Source organism: Coenobita brevimanus, chromosome 109 (assembly GCF_032717465.1).
Source record: "Coenobita brevimanus isolate Jiangsu-jjx chromosome 109, ASM3271746v2, whole genome shotgun sequence".
Lineage (NCBI taxonomy): Eukaryota > Metazoa > Arthropoda > Malacostraca > Decapoda > Coenobitidae > Coenobita > Coenobita brevimanus.
The window spans coordinates 15,711,301-15,718,839 of record NC_137062.1 but is presented as its reverse complement, the minus strand read 5'-3'; positions in this window follow the sequence as shown (position 1 = coordinate 15,718,839).

Sequence of the window (7,539 nt, the reverse complement as noted above, 5' to 3'; positions counted from 1 at the left end):
GTGTAGTGCCACACATTTGATATTCATGTATGTGTTTAGTAGTACTGTAATTTTTAAGTTAGATAGGGTGTAACCTGAATATTAGTTTATAAGTTCCTACCCTAAGTAGTAATTTATATATTAATAATTACTGTAGGGTTAACTTTATTTTTATATGTATGTATCTCTGTATCTATGCAGTGGGTGATGTAATTGTGGATGTTGAGCTATGGGAATTCCTTAGTCAAGCCGAGTAATGAAAGACACATGCGAGCAGCTTATCCCCTCCCTTTGTGCGTCATTGCCGGGCGCCGAGTTTAAACGTTAAACAGAGTAATGATGAATATACAATTCTTTCCGTAACCTATTTGTGAAATGTTTGCTAATGAAGCTGTTAGAACACAAGTATGTAAGATTAACAGTCCAAAAGGCCTAAATAATGTCGTTTGTGAGGATTTAAAGTCCCGTTTATCTTGGCCGTCACTAGATGGCATGAGCTGCTTTCAGATTCAAATTGAAATAGTGATAGAATCAGTATCTAATTTAAGTAAGGATAAATCCCAAATTTTCCCTAATTCAATCAAAAGTCCTGGCGTCATGGGTACACTGCTAAATAAATTGTAAAGAGAATTGAAACCCCCCATATTTCAAAAATACCACCTCATTTGACTTGAGCAGTGGCGTCTTTTAGTGCCCGACATGCCCCACTTCCTGCCCAGACATCGTGTGTAACAGACGTTCGTTTAGGTGAGTCGTCCACATTTCTTCTTCCTCCCCCTCTTTTTCTTTGTTTAATCCTTACTTATTATGAACTATGAGAAGTAATATTGTTGAGAGTTTAACGTAGTGACTTGCTGCCCAGACATCGTGTGTAACAGACGTTCGTTTAGTCCCCAGACACCGGCGGCGACGTCCGTGGGAGCACGCCATTATTCCCAAGTATTGCCCATAGACTTTTACACTTACACTTACAGCACTCACGAGTTATTATTACAAACCGAAGGTATTTGTTGTGTTATTAATGATTCTATCAAGGGAATTTTTTTTTTGTAGATAAGGAATAGAAGTATAGAAGTGATATGTTCTGTAACGGAAAGGAAAATTCAAATTCATCAACTGTTCTCTTTCTTTAAAATTAGTTTATTAGAAAAAATTATAATCAGGAGCGTGGAAGGGAACTTACTGATTGTGAACAATAATGTGATATTTAAGTTGTACCTCGAGGCTAAATAAGCCCGAGTGATTGAGGTGTTCCTAGTGATTGTATTTCTTTTTTTAATTATTCCTCGAGGCTAGACAGGCCCGAGAGATTATGTATTTCTAGTGATTATATAACATTGTCGATGGTGAAACGTGAAAAACAATACTGATTTGATGTGAGAACCGAGAAAATTATATGAGGAGAATACCTTATATGGGTGAAAGATGAATACAAATAATCATTCTTATTGATACGAGGCTATGCCAGCCCGAACAGACAATTCATACCCGTAAAAGTGTCCCTGTCTTGAGGCCATTGTTGAGCCCAAGAGTAACGGCCAAAAAGAAAGTAAAGTACAATGACTCCATATCTCGCGTGTATCAAAATTGTTTCGTCTGGTAATAATGTTAGAGGAATGATCACCCAAAAGCCTTAGTAACATTTACAATCTTCTCTCATACTAAAAAGGGTCATGTAAGTAAAAAAATGTCTTTGTGGAAATTAACAGAATTATTAAAGTAAAGTATATAGCATTTTTTTCTTTTCTTATTAGTATACCTAATCACGGAAATTATGTCCTCAAGCCAAATTCACTCCCCTTCCAATTCAAGATTCCTTCGCTGAGGGAACGACAACCACCTGAGGTACCGACTAAATCTAAACTCGGCCAAACACTACAAACGCTACCACAATTCATTCTCTTCATAAATATTTACCATCCACTATACTAAGTCGAGTACCACTTGTATATCCATGGGTGAGTTGATCAATACCCACAACAGGTAAGAAAATACATACCACTAGCATCACACTGGTGAATACCGGTGGGGCAGCATTCATAGCTTTACACTGGTGTCAACTGGTGGGATAAAGTTTCAGGTTTTACACTGGTGTCAGCCAGTGGCATTAAAAATTCTTACCATTACACTGGTACCTGGCTATGGTTCACCTTCGCTGTAGGTTTGGAGAATTCCTATCTTGCTTAGAGCATCAGCTGGTATTTCGTACTCATAACAAGATTTTCCAAGTCTTCGGAAACCAGCTCGAACTGCTTTGTACTTTTTCCATTGGGAAATAATACTCATCCACTCCACGAAATTATAACGTATTTTAACTTGCGTTGTGCCGTACACCTGAGACGATTATGTGTACCGGTGAAGTAGGGGGTGGCTACAGGGAGGAAGGTGAAGGAGGCAGGGATGGCGAATTTTGGCTGATTAAGTGTTGGGTGATGACACTAATAATTCCGCGTCTGTCACTGAAGATGAAGCCAGGTGTGTGGGGGTAAGGCACAAAATATAACTGAGTATAATAAGTTCGCAGGTTGGAGATGAAGACAGAACAGGTTGCGATGGATCTCGAGTTGGGGATGAAGTGGGAGGAGGTTGAGAAGGAACTGGATTGGGAATGGTGGTTGGGAAGGACAAGGGATTGGGGATAGTGACTGAGATGCAGACATAATGGCGTCGTTGACCAGAACACACATATCCAAGAACCTCCCTGTAACCTATTGTACGTGACCAATCATTATACCGACGCCAGAGAAAATGGTCGACTAAGGAATATGCAATTTTTGCTGGCTAGATACAGGGGTATTTAATTTTCAATTTTACTTTTGTATTTTATGGTTCTGTACTTCTATTATCAGTAACACAAATGATAGTTTAATCGCTAGGTAAGTCAGATTGCTTAATAAAAAAAAGCTTGAAAAAAAAAAAACTAGCCACCAGATAGAAAATTTACCCGCCCCAGATTACAAGGAAAAGAGCTAGATCTAACGGGAAAAAAGTTAAATTGGCAACACTGAACTCCCCCACTTCTCTAGGAGTGCGGACTCTGGCGAGAGCGGGATGATGCAAGTCTTAACGTGGACGTTATGTGAGCGGTGACGTGGAATGCTGTGGTTGGTCACACACTCAGGCAGGACAGTGGGTGTAGGTCACTAAACATATTCAGCTAAAACAGTTTTGATCTGATATGACCAATGTTGGTAATTTGATTTTGAGAGGAATTTGTCAAAGGATTTGATCACGGGACAAAGTCAAATTTTCGGTCCCTCCCAACTCTCTCTCTCTCTCTGTCAGGACTCGATCTTAATACAATACATAATAGCCAGTAGTATACATATGTGGCTCAATCGGTAGAGAGGTGGCCTGCAGTCCTACCGGATCCAGGTTCAAATCCCCGCTGGGGCAGGGAACAGTTTAAGGATTTGAATTTCGTTAAATCAGACTTCACTGATCTACTAGAAGACCCGCCGACATGTCGTAAAAATACCCCCGCTAATACCAATACACCAGTCCTGTATGAGACAGCCCTAGCATGTATTCAATATGGACGGTGGGTGTTAGCGCCGAAGTGCTGACATGTAGAGGTGTATGATATGTAGGAGGACTACTGGGCCTTGATAGCAGGCTGTGAAGCCTATGCCCAGAGTCGGACACAAAAAAAAAATATGTAGTCTAGAAGCTGAGTCAAAGTCAAACCTCGGGGCCAGAGGAAGTGACGTTCGCCTCAAGCAGGTATGTCACACACATCACAATATGCCATACATCACCTTGTTACCATACATACATACACACACACAGACTTCTAGAACATCTGACGCCAGTGTAGCCCACGTGATGGAAGTTCTTATATACGGAAGGAAAGAGGAGAAGTCAGAAGGAATTAGGTGACTGGAGAGGAGAGAGCAAGAAGGGAGTCTAGAGAGAGAGAGAGAGAGGCGGTGGGCTGCATGAGAGTTAGCTGGCATAAAACTCTCTTGTGTTATACACTCAAGTGCTAATCTTGTGCTTTCCTTTTGAAAAGAAATAAAACAATCAACCCTAGACTCACCTTCAACTTCTCCCGTCATCGACTACAAGTGAGCTGAGGTTATCTCACATAATATCTACTCACTATTAACTACAGCTCGGTTACAACTACTATATAATCAATTACAAGACTGATATCACTCTCCACCAGCTCTGTCACGGGTTATCTGGAATCTGTAAATTTTTTGTAAGCTGTATTGTCACTACGGGATGGGAGGAAAGTGAGAATGTGAATAAGGAAAGAGGGGGGAGGTGTAGAGAGGAGGGTTTGAGACTTGGAGATGGGAGGGGAGGGGAGGCAAGAGAAGGAAGTGTGACAAGGGAGGGGAAGGAATATTGGAGGAAGGAAATACTGGAGGCACGGGGAAGTGGGTGTGGAAGTAGGAGGCGTGGGAAGAGAAAGAGGGACGAGGGACGGGAAAAGGTGAGACGGAGACAGAAAACTACTATAGGAGAAAGGAACGGAAGGAAAAGTTGGGGTTAGTGGGATGAGAGGAGACGGAACTGGGAAAGGTGAGAAATGAGGTGCCAAGAAAATGGTAGAATGTAGGGAGGGGAAGGAGAAGTTAGGGAATGGAGAGAGTAGGGGAAGAAGGAATGGGGGGAGGGGAAGGAAAAGAAATCGAGGGACATTACCTCATATCTCAGCAATAGAAATATAAGAGTAAAAGTAGATGATGTATATTCCACTTTCCACTCAGTTAACGCCAGCGTGCCACAGGGATCAGTTCTGGCACCAACCCTGTTCCTTGTTCATATTAATGATCTCTTACCTGTCACCCACAATCCCATCCATTCAGATGCAGTTGCCTCAACACTTCACAGTTCATTCACACTCAGACATCCATTTGCAAAGTCCAATATCTCTAACTCTCACCTCAGTACAGCCATCTCTTTAAATCAAGACTTATCCACGATCAGTGAATGGGGACAAAACAACCTTGTCTCATTTAATGCTAGTAAAACTAAATATATACAATTTACTAATAGGCAGGTATTGCCAGAATCGTACATTACCTTCAGCGCTACAAATATTCCCATTTCCAAAAATACTGACATTCTCGGCATCTCGCTCAACAATGCCCTCAGCTGGATCTCTCATGTCAGATCACTTGCTAAAACCGCCTCAAAGAAACTTGGATTATTGTACAGAGTCCATAACTTCTTCACTGACGAGCAGTTAGTTATAATTTATAAGAGTCATGTGCGCTCTCAGCTTGAATACTGCTCACCCTTGTGGAGCGGATGTGGAGAGGTTGCATTAAAACAAGCAGACAAAATTCAGAACAAAGCTGTTAGAATTATTAATAACCCTGCTATTACTAATAAACTACCTCCCCTACAAGTAAGAGGGAATGTTGCCTCCCTTGCTTTATTTTACAGATATTTCTACAGCAAATGCTCAGACGAAGTTGCGTCCATGGTGCCACCTCTCCATGCCTTCCCTCGTGCTACACGGGCAGCTGGTAGCGCTCATGACTGGAATGTCACTCAGCCATACTGCAGAACTTCTACCTATCAGAATTCTTACATTCCCCGAACTGCATCTCTCAGGAACTCGCTTCCACAGAGTTATTTCCCTCCAGACTTCAACCTACTGCTGTTCAAGTCTAACTGTTAGATATTTTATGAACAGCAACAGCAGTAATCTGGTGCATGGATTTGTTTTTTTTTTATTCATTTGTTTTTCCTTCCTCTGTTCTGTTATTTAAAAAAAATATATATATAAATATAATGGTATTCATGTAGTGCGTGTGGTGTGCAAACGCCTGACATAGGTGGACAAGTTTATTATACACTTTCAAGATTTATTTTTATTGGTTCCTGAAGACAATGGTCGTCCACGACAGAGCAACACCACCTTTTGTTACTGCAGAAGATAGCCGTACATACAGTATTGCTTCATGCACGAGTGTAGGGTGAGGAAGACAGAACCTATAAACAATTTAACGTAATATGAACCACTTTTCTATAATCATGTATTAGGTTAGTTTATTCTTGCTACTTAAAAGCGACTGAGTTTAATTTAGGAAAGACCTCTAATGCTGAAGGACTTGATGAAGGCTTTATATAATGCCTCCCGTTGACAATATATCTTGGAGAAACACACATTACACGTGAGTACACATGTGGAAAGTTTTTTTACGTTCCAGCTTGTAATCGAACCCGAGACCTCTAGGCAGAAGTCAGGCACTGTTAACACTACACAATGGCGTGGGGCTAGGCAAAAATCCTGATGTGTCTGAAATATGTATCATCATATACTTTGAGGTTGGAATGTATCCTCCCTCCCATAACGGATTTACCGGGTTCGTCGTTGAATTCAGGTGGTTTAGATTTTATCAGGCCATGGTGTAGTGGTAACAGTGCCTGACTTCTGTCTAGAGGTCTCGGGTTCGATTCCCGGCTGGAAAGGCATTAAAAAACTTACCACATATGTACTCACGTGTAATATATATACACATAAATATCACTTAATAACGCTTGATCCGTATATATGCTGATATCCATAAGAAAAAGAAACACAAAAAATCCCGAGCGCTTTCGTTTATTGTTTAATCACATCCTGAAAGGTGCGAATATATGAAAGCGCCTGGGATATTTCGTGTTTCCTTTTCCATATATATATATATATATATATATATATATATATATATATTGTTACATAGCCTATGAATTCATCATCCTTTGTGTAATTTTAACGCACAGTATCATGCATGTTTGATCACGAGCGTGTTCTGCCTCAGTCCCCCCCCTTCTACCGTTATAGTAGAGTAAGTCGCTCTTTCTGTTGTTCTGAGCAGGATTGTCAACTCTGTCCCCATGGCTTCATTTGCGCATCCTTCTTACAAGTTGTATCAAGCTTTGCCGGCCCCTATATAATGACCTCAGTCTCTGCATTATGGCCATTTAGATCTACTCCTCATTTTGTTCACATCTCTGTCCTCCCCTGTACAGTTGTTATTATTGTGAGTGCTCAGGAAGTCTCCAGCCATCTAGCAGCTGTGTAATTTGAGTATAAGTGATATTGCATTTTTTCTTGTACTGTGTAGCATAAGGTGTTAATTCTTAGGCCTAGTAAGGTCTTTGTAATTCATGTAAGGTTTTTTATGTCAGTCATCATTAATAATATTTTGTATCTGTAATAATTTATCTTGCATTAACTGAGCATTACCCAGTGTATTTTCATTTTATCAGGGCTGACTTAGGTAAATTTACTCTTGCTAATTTCGTGTTAATAGAGGCTATTGCAGTTAACCATATATTTAACCTGTTTTTTTTTCCATTACATTATCCTTATGAGTCCTGAATGTTTTGTTGTTAGTTTGAGCATTAAACTTTAACTTGTAATTTTACCTAACTCTTTTGTTTTGAACCTGGAACTTTACGGGACAGTAGTGATTATTAGTATTCTCACTTAAAGTGTACATTATCTTCCTCTGCTCCGTAACATAAATTTGGCGACCTCTTATCAGGATATTCAGGATATTATCATAAGGATATTGCTTGATATTTTGTGACTGTGATTTATTCATGATGTCT